We start from the raw sequence: 17,933 nt of genomic DNA, 5'->3' as shown, positions 1-17,933 counted from the left end.
CTCTAAGGTGCCACAAGTACTCCTTTTCTTTCTGGTTCTTCGGGTGTTCTTACCAGCCACTAAAACTGCAGTCTAATAGGAACTTTATCCATGCCTGAACCAGCTGAAATCCTGAATAGGTGAGCTCTTGAGGCAGATGAACAATTGTCCAGTATTACCCTGAGATCTTACAGAGAAAGGAGGGACCACCTTGAGTAAATCCATCTATCAGTATGTTGTGGACAGGAGAGTCAAAGGCAGCTGATATATAAAAGAAACATGGATACTGCCAGAATAGGTTTGTTCTATTTGTTTGTATGTTAAAAATAGTATTTGTATGTTTTTGTTTTATATTAGCAAATCAGATATTGTCTGCCCTGTTTTTCTTAAATGCCATGCAAGTCCGACCTGATTAACTGAGAAGGGAAAGTGATTTTGTTTGTATTGTGTAAAACTGTTTTCTTTAACTAATTAAATTCAGATGTCTGGGAAATTATTAGCAGCAAATGTACCTTCATTAAAACTTAAACACTCCAAAAAGTTTACTTTTAACTAAAGCTTGAGAGAAACACCTCTGGGACCTCAGACTACTTCCTCAAAAATAGGGAAGACTAGACTTGACATTCCTGACAGTTCCAAGGGAAAAAAAACAAGTAGGAAAAAAATGTGGAAAAAGTAAAATTTAAATTTAAAAGACTTTAAGGTTGCCTTTTCTTATCATACTGTAAAGTGGGCAGGGGACAACTAAACAAACTAAAAGGCATAAACTTAGTTCTCCAATTTGAGTTTCACTTTGCCCTCTTTGCCTTAATCAGGCTTGGAAGGATTATATTTTTATTGGTAAATGTTGATAAACATTGATTTCCCTGTGCGCGTGCACATGAAAAATATTTCCATCAATGATGATTGAATTTTACAGATAGGTCAAGTAAAAAAAATGCTGCTTGAAAACTTTTTAGAGTTTGATTTAGGGCTATTTATTTAGTATGTTTTGACATATATGATGAGAATTTAATGGTTCAAAGCTTTAACTTTTTCCATCTCAGTGTCTACTGTCATAAATAAATTCTGACCCCCATAATTTCCCACAACTGTGAACATTTAAATTGATAATATAGAAAATCTTAAATGAACATTGATATTATCCATCAAAATTATATAAAAAAATCAAATTCAAGCCTATTTATAATCAACTCCAATAAATTGCTCTAGCATCCTATACTGGGTTTCGGCCGAACTTTCTCCTCCAAGATTTTGCAAATGTTCCTGCTTATGTCAGCCATTTTAATGTGCACATCCTAAGATTACTTTTGACAGTCACTGTATGATTGTTTATGTTCCCTGATGTAACAGGGGCTTTTTAACTTTTTCAAATCTGTCATTTACATTTTAGCTATCTGAAATTTTCAAAGATCAGTGACAAACCAGATTTGTTTTAACTTAAGCCCCTATATCTTCTCAGGTTTCAGAGTAGCAGCCGTGTTAGTCTGTATTCGCAAAAAGAAAAGGAGTACCGGTGGCACTATATCTTCTCAGCAGCAGTGCTGAGAAGGATCTGAGTGTTGTGGTGGATGACAACCTCAACATGAATCAACGATGCAATGCTGTTGGGAAAAAAAAGCACATTTTAGGTCACATTAACTAGGGTTGCCAGGCATCCAGTTTTTGACCAGAATGCCTGTTGAAAAGGGATCCTGGTGGCTCTGGTCAGCACCTCTGACTGGGCCATTAAAAGTCTGGTTGGTGGCGCAGCAGGGGTAAGGCAGGTTCCCTGGCTCTGCATGGCTCCAGGAAGCAGTTGGTATTTCCCTATGGCTCCTAGGCAGATGCACGGCCATGGGGGCTCCTCGCACTGCTCCCGCTCCAAGCACCAGCTCTGCAGCTCCCATTGGCTGGGAACCGCAGCCAGTGGGAGCTGCAGGGTTGGTGCCTGCAGCCAGGGGCACCGCAAAGAGCCATCTGGCTGTGCCTCCGCCTAGGAGCCGGAGAGAAAGGCCAGCTGCTTCGGGGAGGCACCCGGAGCCTGCACCCCGAACCATCTCCCACACCCCAACTCCCTGCCCCAGCCTTGAGCTCCCTCCGACACCCAAACCCCCTTCCAGAGCCTGCACCCCCCTCCCACACTCCAAACCCTTCAGACCACACCCCAGCCAGAGTCCTCACCCCCCCCAACCCAACCCCCTGCCCCAGCCCAGAGACCCCTGAACCCCTCATTTCTGGCCCCACCCCAGAGCCCTCACCCCCTCGCACATCCCAACCCCATGCCCAACCTGGTGAAAATGAGCGGGGGGCGGGAGAGTGAGTGATGGAGGGAGCGGCACTGGGGCCTTGGGGAAGGGGCAGGGCCTTGGGGTGGGGCAGGGGTGTTTGGTCTTCTGCAGTCAGAAGTCTTCTGACATCCCTAACATTAACAGATGCATAATATGCAAGTCATGGGAGGTGATGGTACCACGCTACTGGGCACTGGTTAGGCCTCAGCTGGAGTACTGTGTCCAGTTTTGGATGCCAATGTATAGATAGGATGTAGAGGAACTGGAAAGGATCTAGAGGCAAGTGATAAGGAAGATCAAATGGATGGAATGCGGTCAAATGAGCAAAGTTGAAGGACCTAGGTATATTTAGTTTGGAAAAGAGGAGATTAAGGGAGACATGATAGCAGTCTTCAAATACTTAAAATACTACCATTAAAAAGATGGAAAAAACTCTTTTGCCACAGAGGCCGGGATAAGAGGCAGTAGGGTTCAAATTACAGCACAGCAGATTTAGGAAGGTCATGGAAGCTCCTTCACTGGAAGTTTTCAAAAGGAGGCTGGGTAGCCATCTATCTTGGCTGGTTTAGACACAACAAATCCTGCATCTTGGCAGGGAGTTAGACTAGATGATCATTCCAGTCCCTTCAAATCCTATCATTCTGTGTCCTCATATTATGGAAAAATTTATGGAGGGGCATATGCAGCTGAAGGGTTGCTTTGTCCTGATAGTCTCCAGGATCTTCAGGAATGCGGCAGACTAGGTGAGACTAACAGGCTTAATATATGCAAGAAATACTACCCTCAAACACATGTATCCATTTGCTCTGTGTGTGGAGGGAATTTCTCTGTATTGTTTTAGAGCTGCGCTTCTTCCTCCAAACAGATGGCTCCCACCAGGCTTCCACTGATTGCTGGGACATAGTATGGTACTCTGTTCTTTCTCAGGGTACATTTACCCAGTAGTTAAACAGCTACGGCTGGCCTGCGCCTTCTGGCTCAGGCTGTGGGGCTGTAAAGTTGCAATGTATATTCGGGCTCTGACTGAGATGTAGGACCCCCAAGAGGACTGGGTCCCAGAGCCTGCACTCTTCTGAGCCCCAATGTCTACACCAGAATTTTATAGCCCCATAGCCTGAATCCTGTGAGGATGGGCCAGCCGCAGGTGTTTTATTGCCATGTAGATGCTCTATGAAGTTCACAGAGACAAGATGAGTTTTGTTGCTTGTAGAAGCATTAACTAATCCATTTTCTTACATTGAATTTTATCTGTTCATCAGGGAACTTGAACACCCTGGACACATTCCATTTATTTATTCAGCCAATGGATCATATAGATTTCCAGCTGACAGGAGAATAGTTTCAATGCAGAGGGCGTGAGAAACATCCTATATGCACTGCCTTTTCTATCTTTGTCAAAGTCTGGCTTTTCTTGCAAGTTGGCTTCGCTCTGCACTGTGTTGTTTGCCTATATGCTGGAGATGATACACTCAGCAAGAACATTTCTTTAGGGGGAATCTTACTAAAGTAAGATTAGTTCAGAGTTAATTTTTCATTTTAAAATCTGTTTAACCTAATATCATACTACATAAATGCTGAAAGCCCTAAATTTGTGACAAACCCTGTTAGTCTAATGACAGGTTTCAGAGTAGCAGCCGTGTCAGTCTGTATTCGCAAAAAGAAAAGGAGTACTTGTGGCACCTTAGAGACTAACAAATTTATTAGAGCATAAGCTTTCGTGAGCTAAAGCTCACTTCATCGGATGCATTTGGTGGAAAAAACAGAGAGGAGATTGATATACACACACAGAGAACATGAAACAATGGGTTTATCATACACACTGTAAGGAGAGTGATCACTTAAGATAAGCCATCACCAGCAGCAGGGGGGGAAAGGAGGAAAACCTTTCATGGTGACAAGCAAGGTAGGCTATTTCCAGCAGTTAACAAGAATATCTGACAGGTTTCAGAGTAGCAGCCGTGTTAGTCTGTATTCTTAAAAAGAAAAGGAGTATTTGTGGCACCTTAGAGACTAACAAATTTATTAGAGCATAAGCTTTCGTGAGCTACAGCTCACTTCATCGGATGAAGTGAGCTGTAGCTCACGAAAGCTTATGCTCTAATAAATTTGTTAGTCTCTAAGGTGCCACAAGTACTCCTTTTCTTTTTAAGAATATCTGAGGAACAGTGGGGGGTGGGGTTGGAGAACACTTCAATCTCTCTGGTCACTCGATTACAGACCTAAGAGTGGCTATCCTTCAACAAAAAAGCTTCAAAAACAGACTCCAATGAGAGACTGCTGAATTGGAATTAATTTGCAAACTGGATACAATTAACTTAGGCTTGAATAGAGACTGGGAATGGATGAGTCATTACACAAAGTAAAACTATTTCCCCATGTTATTTCTCCCCCACACCCCACTGTTCCTCTGATATTCTTGTTAACTGCTGGAATTAGCCTACCTTGCTTGTCACCATGAAAGGTTTTCCTCCTTTCCCCCCCCTGCTCCTGGTGATGGCTTATCTTAAGTGATCACTCTCCTTACAGTGTGTATGATAAACCCATTGTTTCATGTTCTCTGTGTGTGTATATCAATCTCCCCTGTTTTTTTCACCAAATGCATCCGATGAAGTGAGCTGTAGCTCACGAAAGCTTATGCTCTAATAAATTTGTTAGTCTCTAAGGTGCCACAAGTACTCCTTTCCTGTTAGTCTAGTTTTTGCTAATGTGTCGTAACCTCTAGTATTAGAGTGGTGTTGTGGTGATATTTGATATTTGAAAGGTTCTGATGGAGAAATCCATCTAGTAATTTTCTTTTTTCCTTTCCACATAACAAATGCTTACCAACTTTTTGTTGATCTTACCACAGCTTGAACTGGCAGATGAATATCCTGCCATGTCCCCTTATACTATGCCCTTATGCAGTTGCTGTCACCTCCTTTTCATCCATTCACTTCTCTGATTTCCCTTGTTGATGAGGAGCCACCACATGCAGCAGTACATTTATTTGTATTCTATATGTGTCTCTCCACCCAGACTGACCCAGCCACTTTTTTCCTGCACCTCCCCCCTCAAACTATTCTCTAGTGTCAGGTGGGGAGGAGGGTTAGGAAATACTGCTTCACAGAATAACAGTGTTGTCTGCCTTATAAAAAAAAAAAAAAACCAGCAGCAAGTTTCTAGCAGTTTGACATATGTGGCATCTAGTATTAAGTAGTTTGGAAGGAAGTCAGAGCATGTTCAAGTTTTTGCTTTCCGAGTCAGGGCAGCAGCTTTAGATTCAGATGTATGTGCGTGTTGGAGAATGAACATTTGTCTCCGTCCTGGTTCTGAGCTTTGTGATATAATACTTTATCCCTGCTTTCTGTTTTTATATTAGTTTATTTTCCATGTACAATGCCATGCTGAATTTTAGCTTTGATCAAATTAATTTAGAGATTTCAATACAATTACTGGATTTGAGAATGCTGTACTAAAGTTTGTAAACTGATTAATAAAAATACATATAAGTGATTGTTTTGCTGGTAAGAGTTGGAACACATTTAAAGTGACGTGGTAAACTTCAGAAGCAATTTAAAACTCCAGATTGTGTTAACTCATCTGAAAAAAATCCTTGGAAGAATGCATTTCTTTATCAGACAATGAAAATGTTTAGTTTTAAAAGCTCAGTAGGTTGACTCATTCTTTTAAAGCTTTAATGGTTAAACCTGCTAAGCAGTACCACACCCAGCATACCATGAAAGCTGCTTTCTATAGACACGTCTATCTCCACTCTTCTAAGCTCTGCAAACTATAGTGAAATGGATCAGCTCTATCAGATGAACAGCTATAGGCTTTAAGCTGTCTATAACGGGAAAGAGTTCCACCCACCCACATAAGTCACAGGCTTTCTCCAGCTGGACTGGATTTCCCAGTATGCTTTTTTCTCCGCCTCTCTTCTTAAGTGCTGCTGACGTCATTTGTACACAGTACACCGAGAAAATACAGCTGGAGAAGCAGCAATCCTTGAGCCCGGCATGTATTTGGTGAGAATGTGCTTTATTTAAATGCTTTATCTGTACATGTGGAATTAAGCTGGTGTGTGGTGTTTGTAGCTGCTTTTAGGGAGGATTTTGCTATGGTTTCTTTTTAGTTTAAAAGTGAAATACAGAGGAAACAGTTTGAAAACTGTGTGACCTGTGAGCATTCAGTAGAGAGGAAGTGTAACATGAACTTTGTAGTTTGGAGGGGAGAGTGTTTAGTATCACCCATGTACTTACTCTCTACACCAATACTGACTTGGACTCTTAATAAGAGTGGAACTTACAGTCCATGGGTGGCGTACCCGAGCCCATTTATCCACTGACGCTTTTAAAAACTCCCACACCCCAATGTGGATCTATGCTGGTTATGTGATATGTGTGTACTTTGTGAACCTTTGGTTTCAGAGTAGCAGTCGTGTTAGTCTGTATTCGCAAAAAGAAAAGGAGTACTTGTGGCACCTTACAGACTAACAAATTTGTTAGTCTCTAAGGTGCCACAAGTACTCCTTTTTCTTTTTTCTTGTGAACCTTGTAACCGATACTTGCAATCCCCCATAACCCAAGCCAGACCCAGTATGTACAGTACCTTCCCTCTTAACTTGTGTAAATTTGATTTTCAACATTAACTTTAATAACATTTTTAAATCTGTAAAAAGCATGTTGAAACACTCAATTGGAATTCTCAAGTTTGATCTTATAGATATGTGTCCTTGCTGAATGGACAAACTCTAAAGTTGACACTTAAAATAAGAAAAAAGGGCAACTCCCAGACCATTAGCAACAAAGCCAAAGGGAGAAAAATCCTGTCATGTGAATTAGATGGCAAAATGTCAGTAAATCAGTAGACCTTAAATTCTGAACAATCCTGTTTTAATCATAAGACGTGTCCAAAGCATAGCAGAAGACCTGAGACTGCACAATAGAGTAAGGGTAGAGAAGAAAATACTACTGCATCTTAAAATGTCAAGAGTACATGATGATTTGAAAAATGGCACCGTATTAGAACTGCATTAAGACCACTTTTAGTCAAGCAATGGCCAGCTAGAATGTTAACTGCCTTTCATATCGTTACCTGAAGAGTAAATATTTCCAAAAGGGGAGGGAGTTTTTACATACACTTTGAGTTTTATGTATTTTTTTTAATTTGTTACCAAGATTCCTTAGTGAATATTTGATTTTAGTTCAGGCTGAAGATGGTGGTGAAAATATTGAGTGTTTGGTTATGGATTTTAGTTTTTTATTTTGAAATAAATTGGTAGGTGTCTTTCTATAAGGTATTCTAGAGCAGGAGGTTTCTCACCTTTTTGTCCTCATTTTTGTGATATCACTTTGAGTCTTATGGACAGCTTCACTTCCTTCTCACAGGTACGTATGTGGACCTTCTCCCATCCAATTAATAGTTGCGTAACATCCCTGTAGCAATTGCTTATGTGGAAAAACAAAAGGCAGGTCTCCATACACCATTAGTGGTATGTGGACCCCAGTTTGTGAACCGGTGTCCTAGTGTTTAACTAGGTGACACAAGTATTAGAGAAAACCTGGTGACTCATGCGGCTATTCTTCCCTCATTGGAGCCAGGGAAAACTGTTGCTGAGCTGAACAAGTTTCAAGGAGAGTATAACCCTGGTTCTAGACTTTTTGTTTTTTAACTATTTTCCGAATAATACATGATACTTTTTGTCCATTTTGTGACAAATACATTTTTCTCCTTCTCTCCCAAACTCCTCCCCTTTTGAAATATTAATTAGAACATCTATATAGGATTTCTTGTAGGTTTATATTTCTTGATGAAATTTAAATATAACTTAAAATACTATAGGCAAGTAAGTATATTTTGAGTGAAAAATAAAATGTAAGTTTTATAATGGTTACTCTTTTACCAGGAGGATGGCAAGTTGCATTTAAAGATAAACTATTGTAGGTGAATTTACACGAAGTAAAAAACACATCAGTTTATTTCTTATAGGTGCTATGTTTTAATACCTGATTTGGATTTAAATTGAATTAAGAAAATTAAAAAATATATCTTTTTAAAATATTTTAAAGTAAACTTGGACTAATGGTCTAACTGGTTTGAGTGCTGTGTGTGCTCTTTCCTCAGGAGAGCAGACAGCCACTCTGCAAACGTTTATTGTAGAGTGACCTTGCTCTGGTTGGTTGCAGAAGGAGCAAGTGAAGTCTCATCTGCATTTTCAGCCCATCTTCAGGATCTCATTAAAATGAAGCTGCTGATTCTGTCCCTGTGGATAACAACAGGTTTCAGAGTAGCAGCCGTGTTAGTCTGTATTCACAAAAAAGAAAAGGAGTACAAAAGGATGCAACTGATGAAGTGAGCTGTAGCTCACGAAAGCTTATGCTCAAATAAATTTGTTAGTCTCTAAGGTGCCACAAGTACTCCTTTTCTTTTTTGTCCCTGTGGAGGATATGAGTTGTGTGACTATAGAGTTAGTATGTGTCAGTAAGCACGGCTTTAAAATATAAACATATGTCTATTAATCAGAAGTAGGTCTCAGACACACGTGGGGGTGAAGTAGAGACCTTAGGATTGAGGTCAAACAGCAATATCCTAGCGAGAATACAGTTTCCCCTCACACCTCCCTCCAGCCCTAGTCTGCTGGGAGGGATGAGGGAGTTCCTATCTGGTTGATCTTCTTGAATCCTGCTGTGAGGCTTGATCTTTAATATTTGCCTTAGGTTAAGTAGCTGATATATTTGTAGATCTATCTTCTCAAGCTTCTGGAAGTGAGAAGACACTTTCTCCATTACACCTCACTCCCACCTTTTACCGTTACTCTTACCACTGAATCTGACATTTTGCCTGTCATCAGAACTGGGAAGGGAAGAGGTCTTCAGTCACCTGTTTCTCCCAAGCATCTGTTCTCCTACCCTATGGATAACTCCAGTGCTTGCTTCTGTTGCTTGCTCAGCTTTCCCAAGCCTCAGTGACAATGATATTTGCCAGTTTCACTGCTGCTCACAAAATTGTGAATAGTAACAGTCAAAAATGATTATTACTACAAAAAGTTGTTTTTTCTCTCTTGCTGGTAATAGCTCACCTTAACTGATCACTCTTGTTATAGTGTGTATGGTAACACCCATTGTTTCATGTTCTCTGTATATATAAAATTGTTCTACCGTATTTTCCACTGCATGCATCTGATGAAGTGGGGTGTAGCCACGAAAGCTTATGCTCACATAAATTTGTTAGTCTCTAAGATGCCACAAGTACACCTGTTCCTTTTACTTTTATACAGAATTGAGTGGAAATGAATAATTTCAGTTAACTTCTTTGAAGTTACTGGGCAGCTTGACTAGATTTGCATTTTAGATGCTTTTATTTTGTGTCCCTTCTGTTGATGATTGAACCTTCTGGTGTTTTCTATGCTGATAAATTCTCGGCACTGCATTGGTTAATTTGAGGATCACTAGTAAGTGAACCTGTTTCACATTCATCACTGCAGCACCTGTAACTGAAGACATGCAGTGATACTAATTCAGGTTTTCATGAGGACAGTTGTTCTCTGGTAATTCTTAAACAATGGTTGAGGTGGTAGAGTTATCCTTGCACTGAAGTGTCTGAGCTTGGCACTGCTCTTAGGATATGTGTGGATTTCAACAATTTCCATCCCACCATCAACCTCAGCCTGGACCAGTCCACACAAGAGATCCACTTCCTGGACACTACGGTGCTAATAAGCGATGGTCACATAAACACCACCCTATATCGGAAACCTACTGACCGCTATTCCTACCTACATGCCTCTAGCTTTCATCCAGATCATACCACTCGATCCATTGTCTACAGCCAAGCTCTACGATATAACTGCATTTGCTCCAACCCCTCAGTCAGAGACAAACACCTACAAGATCTCTATCATGCATTCCTACAACTACAATACCCACCTGCTGAAGTGAAGAAACAGATTGACAGAGCCAGAAGAGTACCCAGAAGTCACCTACTACAGGACAGGCCCAACAAAGAAAATAACAGAACGCCACTAGCCATCACCTTCAGCCCCCAACTAAAACCTCTCCAACGCATCACCAAGGATCTACAACCTATCCTGAAGGACGACCTATCACTCTCACAGATCTTGGGAGACAGGCCAGTCCTTGCTTACAGACAGCCCCCCAATCTGAAGCAAATACTCACCAGCAACCACATACCACACAACAGAACCACTAACCCAGGAACCTATCCTTGCAACAAAGCCCGTTGCCAACTCTGTCCACATATCTATTCAGGGGATACCATCATAGGGCCTAATCACATCAGCCACACTATCAGAGGCTCGTTCACCTGCGCATCTACCAATGTGTTATATGCCATCATGTGCCAGCAATGCCCCTCTGCCATGTACATTGGCCAAACTGGACAGTCTCTACGTAAAAGAATGAATGGACACAAATCAGACGTCAAGAATTATAACATTCAAAAACCAGTTGGAGAACACTTCAATCTCTCTGGTCACTCGATTACAGACCTAAGAGTGGCTATCCTTCAACAAAAAAGCTTCAAAAACAGACTCCAACGAGAGACTGCTGAATTGGAATTAATTTGCAAACTGGATACAATTAACTTAGTTTTACTTTGTGTAATGACTCATCCATTCCCAGTCTCTATTCAAGCCTATTTCCCCATGTTATTTCTCCCCCCCCCACCTTCCCCCCCACTGTTTCTCAGATATTCTTGTTAACTGCTGGAATTAGCCTACCTTGCTTGTCACCATGAAAGGTTTTCCTCCTTTCCCCCCCCCCCCCCACTGCTGCTGGTGATGGCTCATCTTAAGTGATCACTCTCCTTACAGTGTGTATGATAAACCCATTGTTTCATGTTCTCTGTGTGTGTATATAAATCTCCCCTCTGTTTTTTCCACCAAATGCATCCGATGAAGTGAGTTGTAGCTCACGAAAGCTTATGCTCTAATAAATTTGTTAGTCTCTAAGGTGCCACAAGTACTCCTTTTCTTTTTGAGAATACAGACTAACACGGCTGCTACTATGAAACCTGTCTTTAGGTGCTGGTTGTACTCTTACTGTCTGTCTTGTCTGGAGTTATTCTATATAGGTCAATATGATATTAATGATACATACATAACACATACTGCTTTTACATGGAACTCTCATAACAAGAATAGAAATGTTTTGTAATCAAACCTTACATTCTTCAGAGATTGATGACCTGCTTCTTGCAAAGTAAATCTTCCCAATCATTATTGGTAAGTGGATTGATTCAAGCCATGCTAATTAGTCTGCCAGTGGGCAACATTTTGTACCTCTGGCTGTCAGATGGATTAGAAGGAGAACTATCAAACTGTTTCTTTTAAAATTTGAGTTTCCATATTGACATAATAGGGGTTCTATGAAATTAAGAAGATCACAACAGAAATCCAAGAGATTTGCCATGTGGTTTGGAAGAGAAAATTGAAGTTTTAGCAAATGTTATCATTCATAGCTATGGCAAACTTTACTCTCAAATGGCAGATGCACATCACCATAGAAGCACAGCAACAGACTTCTCTGGATATACAAAGATACATGGGAATTGGATAAGATCCTTGCTTCAAAGAGTGTTGGGATCTTAAATTTATCATCATGGCCATAATTCTTTCCTAAGAGGGAAACATTGGGTTAGGTTTGCACTGCAAGTATGGGCTTATCTACACTGCAGTTGCCCCACTGCAGCTATGCCATTGTAGTGCTTAGTGAAGATGCCGTCTATGCTGATGGGAGAGCTTCTATGGACGTAAGTACTCCATCTCCCTGAGAGGCAGTAGTTTTGTCAACAGCAGAAGCCCTCTTGCCGACATAGCACTGTCTACACAGGGAGTTAGATCAGTATAACTACATTGCTCAGGGAGTGTGGATTTTCCACACCCCAGGGTGGCTTAATTATACCAACATAAGTTTGTAGTGTAGACCAGGATTTAGTTTGCAAAAGAAATATTGGAAAAGGAAAGGGAAGTCCATATAACAATTTTATAGGGGTTTATGCTTTCCAAGGTACTGCCACTGAAGAGGAACACTTGGGAATGACTATTTTGGTATTTCTTTATAAACAGAGGTTTCAGAGTAGCAGCCATGTTAGTCTGTGTTCGCAAAAAGAAAAGGAGTACTTGTGGCACCTTAGAGACTAACAAATTTATTAGAGCATAAGCTTTCGTGAGCTACAGCTCACTTCATCGGATGCATTTGGTGGAAAAAAACCAAATTTTTCCACCAAATGCATCCGATGAAGTGAGCTGTAGCTCACGAAAGCTTATGCTCTAATAAATTTGTTAGTCTCTAAGGTGCCACAAGTACTCCTTTTCTTTATAAACAAAAGCTCTGTGATAAGGTTTTTACTTCTAAATCCTTTAGGAACTTTTGAAAATCTCCCCCTTGGGGCACAATCCGTAGCTCTGAGTTAGGAATGGACATTCATTCTCATTCTGTGGCATGCTCTGCCAATTTACCATCCAGGATTTTCCAGCTGTATATGTATCTTTGTACAATTTTTCATTTGCACTACTGGTATATTTGGATGTGCTCTTGGAACCAGGCCACCTAAGACAAGCAGGCGATACAGCTTTGTTTGATTTGCCAGGTCTTGTAGTGAATAGGAGGAAAATCCCCAGATCCTAGCCAGAATACATATTATTTTGCAAGTCTACAGGGAACATGTTCACTATGGGAAACAGAGATCCTAAAAAACCATCCCTGAGTGACTTAATAGTATGGGGCAGATTAGCTAATCTGGTCAAGATACTTCCTCGAAATGCTGGCTTTACCCCACTCACTCATGGCCCACCAGGATAGTGAGCTTGCCAGGACACAACAGAAGTATGCTGTGCTCTGCCAATCCTGCGGTAGTGGCAGCAGAGCCAGTGGGGGGTTGTTCAGGTAGCACAATTTACAGCAGCTTTGAAACTGCTCTAACTTACAATACACCTTCTAGCATCAGTAGGCAGTACAGTAGAACCTCATTTTTACTGATGACCAGTAATATGAACCATTTTTCCTCGTGGGGAAAGAAAATCACATAATGAACATTATGTTGATGAAGAACAAGTCAACCACCCCTCTTTACAGTCCAATGCCTTTAGTGCAGAGATGGGCAAACTTTTTGGCCCGAAGACCACATCTGGATATGGAAATTGTATAGTGGGCCATGAATGCTCATGAAATTGGGGGTTGGAGTGTAGGAGGGGTGAGGGCTTCGACTGGGGGTGTGGGCTTTGGGGTGGGGCTGAAGGATTCAGAGGGCAGGAGGGGGATCGCGCTGGGGCAGAGGTGCAGGCTCTGGGCAGCGCTTACCTCAAACAGCTCCCAGTGTATTGGAAATTGCTCTACATGGGTTTAAAGGACAGGGAAAAAAAGTGATGTGATGTACTGTGCTGCAGCTCTGAGATGTTCAATTTTATGAAGTCCTCCATCCATAATTAGTTCCTAAAATTGGGGTTCTATTATAATCATCTGTGTGCTGACTTGACTAAAGGACAAAAAGGATGGACAGTTACTTTTACGTATGTTCTTCTTTTTGTAAACTGTACTTTTATAGTGCAATCAATTTAATGAGTAGTCACAATGATTTTATCTGCTAGCATTGTGAACGTTTGCAGATTTTCTCAGAGAGAAGGCTTAGAGTTGAACGTTGTCACTGCAAAATAAATAATGAAGTTTTTTGAAATCCTGCATCTAATTTGCAAATACAGTTTTCATAATTCAGCAGTGCATTGTGGTCTAGTGGGTAGAGTGGGTGGCGATGGAAGGTGGATTTCCTGGGTTATATGGCCTCTGCCTTGTGTGACCTTGAGCAAGTCACTACCCATCAGAGGTCTTTTGACTTAATTAACAACTGTGCTTTTAAACTACTCATTTGCTAGTAGAATAGCAAAATAATAGTAATAATAATACTTAGTGTCATTGCTGCTCAGCATATCTAAAAAGAATAAGTAATCTTAACATTTTATATTCTGTTAGCACCCTGATTGGCTCCTTCATTTTGGCAAGCACTGAACAAATACATAGGAAGAGTGTTCCTGCTACATAGAACCTAGTGTCTTAAAAAAAACTAGTTTTAAAATAAATCTAAGTATTAAGAAAATATTTCAAGTATCCAAGTGACTTTGGCCCCTAAGTCCCATTTTTTCAAAAGTGATTTAGGCACTGAGCAGACGTGGGCTTCACATCCAAAATTTACAGATAAATTCTAAAATTTGAAATGAAATTTATTGGTAATTTTTACCAATCAAACATCTTAACAGAGGAAAACACTTAAATTTAAACAGGAAAACAGTGCAAATGCAACTTTAGTGAAGTACCATACTTTTCTATGAGTCTGAGAGTTTCATACATTTCTGTAGTCCTGAGTAGGGATGGGTGCATAGTAGATAATATATATGAACATTTTTAGAATTATTTATGCATAGGGAAACATTTGTGTCTGAAATAGTTGTTTTTCCCTCAGTATTTCAGTTCCTGTATAGTGAAATATCATGAGAGGCCTGTATCTTGTTTTATTTTATCCCCTTAAATGATCCCCAAGGTAAAAAGCTCATGAAAAACACTAACAATCACACACACTTAAGAATTATTCAGATTCCTGCATAGCTCTAAACTTGCCATTATGGAGAGAGAGGAGTAATATAAATGCTGTTCTAGGCAATCGACTTTGTGTATGCAGGAGATATTTATTCTGGGCCTGATTTTTAAATCTAGCTGCCTAAAGTATTCATGCAAAATGCCCTCGGGGCAAGAATAGTAATATAGTTTACAAAATCTTGTGCAACGGCTATCAGTAGTTACTGTAACTCATCAGTGAAATTTCATTTTAAATATAGTGTATATAGTGAACTTCAGTTTGGTTCTTAACGGTTTAGCTTAACATTAATTTGGGCTGTGGTTCTGGCTTATTGAGATTAGCATTGAGGATCTGTTCATGCTTTTTAAAAATTGTAGTTACTGTACTTAACTTTACAATGCTAGGTTCTTTATTCAGAGTATTTTTGTCTATGAAGTTTAAGAAACAATTACTTATAAGTTACATGGATGAATTTGGGGTTTTGCAGTTACGATGACTCTGTAACTGATGTCCTGTTCAAACAAAAACACTTTAAGAATCTTATACTGATTTGGTAGGCTGTTCTCATGAGTTATGATCAAAGATAGGAATGATCAGATAATGGGAAATGTATTTTCATAACCCATATCCATATTTCAGAGATTTTGGTGAATAAAAGTAATTACTGAACATAACTTCAAGTTACAGTAACTCTTTTAGTAGGAGGTTTTGGGTGTTTATTGATATCAAAATGCATCTGTAGTTTTATTTCTCATATAATAAAATTTCTCAGTAAATTCAACTGAGAAATCAGCATAAGGCAGCCAACCTTGCAAAAAGCTTTTATCCCTACCAAAAAAAAGGATCTTTTTGACCTGAAAGACCTTGTATGTTGTAATAGATTCTTTGGACAGATAAGAAATCATCATTCTTACTGTCGTTGCATCAGAAAACAAAACTTTAAAAAATTTAATCAATTAAGTTCAAAATCAGCACTTGTTTGTTCATTCAGCTATAACTGGTGGTACTATTAGTGTATTTAATTAACACCAATATAAATCTTTATACCAATAAGGATCCAGTTTTCCTTTGCTTGACTAGTGTTTTGAGACTCTGCACAATCCAAGATAGCTAAATTAAAGGCAGCTGAATGAGATTTGGGATGGGACAGGGAACATAGCATGAAAGCTTTCGTTACTGTCATGTTGTCAGCTACATAAATTAAAGCTATAGAACCCTATGTCATAGCTACTAGACTCTGTGTTCCTAAACAAAGTAACTTACCATTCTGGGCTGCCTGGATAATTAATATAAGGATTTGGCTGTTCAGGAGTGCACATCTAGTGTAGCTAGGAGACCTCCTCTGACAGACAAGAGAACAGGCTGTTAGCCAACTTTACAGGAAATGATGGCCACTGAGGAGCTGGGCCTTCTCCCCCCTCTCCGGTTTAAAAGGTAAGATGGATAAAGGGTAGTGTTTTCTCCCTACCAGGGTGATTGACAAGAATTACCTGGGAGGAAGGAAGAAGGATATGAAGCCTTTAAATGCAAGTTGTCCTCCTTGAGCAGAGGAGGCGGCCAGTTCTAAATGGACCCATTACATCCCAGCAGGCATATGGTAGCAATTAATTTTTTTCGGATTAAGGAAATGCATTATTGTGGGAACATACTGAGTTTCTTCATTGTTAAACGGTAAGATGCTTATAAATCAGTCACTTTTGTGGATTTTCCAGAATAGATTTTTTGTTAAATATTTTAGGTCTCCCTAGTATTGCAGTGCAAATATATTGGGAGGCTTATTTTAAACTCTGGTGTTCTGTTCTAAAAAAAGTATTTTTTTAAACAGTCTTTTAATGTACGTGTTTGCCTCAATAATTATACGACACGGCAAGTTAGGAAAGAAACAATCTTGTTGTTTGTAAACAGCCAGTCCTGCAAACTTAACCTGGAATCTGAAAGTCAAGATGAGTTTTCCTCTCATTCTCACTCCTGGTAATAAAAGCTACGTATGCCAAGCTCTTACACACATGCAATCCCATTGTCTTCACATGTATGTCTTCAAATGAGAGCTGTGCAACTGCATTTCCTTTCAACAGGTCTGCTTAGGTGTAAATGGCTAAAACTGAAAAATTCTCTTGATGCCATGAGAAGGATCATAATCCAGTTTACTCCCTTATGTTAACAGGAGTAACATTTAGTAACGTCTACACTTGAAAAGTTACAGCGCTAATAGTTACAGTGCCGTTCAGAAAGCGCCAAAGGAAAACCGCTGTTGTGGGTTCACACTGACAGCTGCATGCGCAATAGCATGTTCGCGCTTGCGGCGCTATTCGGAGCAGTGCATTTTGGGCAGCTATCCCACAGAGCACCTCTTTCTTTGTGTATGTCCAGGGATCATATCCAACCTTTTCCTTTGGAGTACGATGCAGCGGGTGCTGTACTTCAGCAGGGCCAAACTGCAGAGGGATGGGTGTTGAGTGCAGTGGATACTGGGAGTCCACAGTACTGGACTGTGAGGAGGGAGGAGTGGAATGCTGTGGGTAGAGAGTGGAACCAGGAGGTGATAAGAGTGTGTTGGCAGTGTATGTGGGGAGGGGCGCATGGGAAAGAGTTTTGCTGCAGGGGCCGCTTTCTTGTGTGCCATGTTCTCCTTTCATTCTCTCTTCTTGCTGTCCCGCCACTCTTTCAATTCCTGTTTCTCGGCCGTGGAGTGAATCATAACATCACGCAGAAAGTCCTCTTTAGTTCTTCTTAGCTGCTTTCTAATTCTGTGCAACCACTCAGCTGCCAGTAACAAAGAGGGAGGCTGGGCTCCCAAGGTCATCTCTGTGAAGTTTAAACACAACATTTTACAGGAGCAATATTGTTTGCAACACACAGAATACCAATTCAGTGATTTAAAACATAGCCAGTACTCACACATCTGTCACTAACTGGCTGACCCAAGGCAAGCACACATGAGCCACAGGACCCCCCAAAACAGAGGCAGGGTAAATCACTCTTCCTGGACCCTGCTGGACCCTGGTGACGTGGCTCTTGGGGAGAGCCAGCACTGGGGGCGGGGCGAGGGGCTGAATAATCATTTCTGTCCTCACACTTTCCACAGGATGTGATAATTATGGAAGATATCTCGCTGCAGAG

The 17,933-nt window shown here is 40.5% G+C and overlaps 1 protein-coding gene across 19 annotated transcripts in view; it reads left to right on the top strand.

Annotated features, from left to right (window-relative positions):
- Positions 1 to 17,933, top strand: part of SGMS1 (sphingomyelin synthase 1) — a 205,689-nt gene that overhangs the window by 119,062 nt on the left and 68,694 nt on the right. For 2 of the 19 annotated variants that reach the window (XM_038408586.2, XM_038408582.2), the window contains exon 1: positions 6,197 to 6,253. The exons of 14 other annotated variants lie outside the window; for them this stretch is intronic. The gene's annotated coding sequence lies outside the window, so the exon portion shown is untranslated. Of the gene's footprint in view, positions 1 to 6,111; positions 6,254 to 17,933 lie in introns of those variants that run through there. 3 more of the 19 variants (XM_038408583.2, XM_038408584.2, XM_043520043.1) reach the window with 2 other exon arrangements.

The sequence above is a fragment of the Dermochelys coriacea genome, chromosome 7 (assembly GCF_009764565.3).
Source record: "Dermochelys coriacea isolate rDerCor1 chromosome 7, rDerCor1.pri.v4, whole genome shotgun sequence".
Taxonomy (NCBI): domain Eukaryota; kingdom Metazoa; phylum Chordata; order Testudines; family Dermochelyidae; genus Dermochelys; species Dermochelys coriacea.
This window is presented reverse-complemented; position numbering and strand designations above follow the sequence as displayed.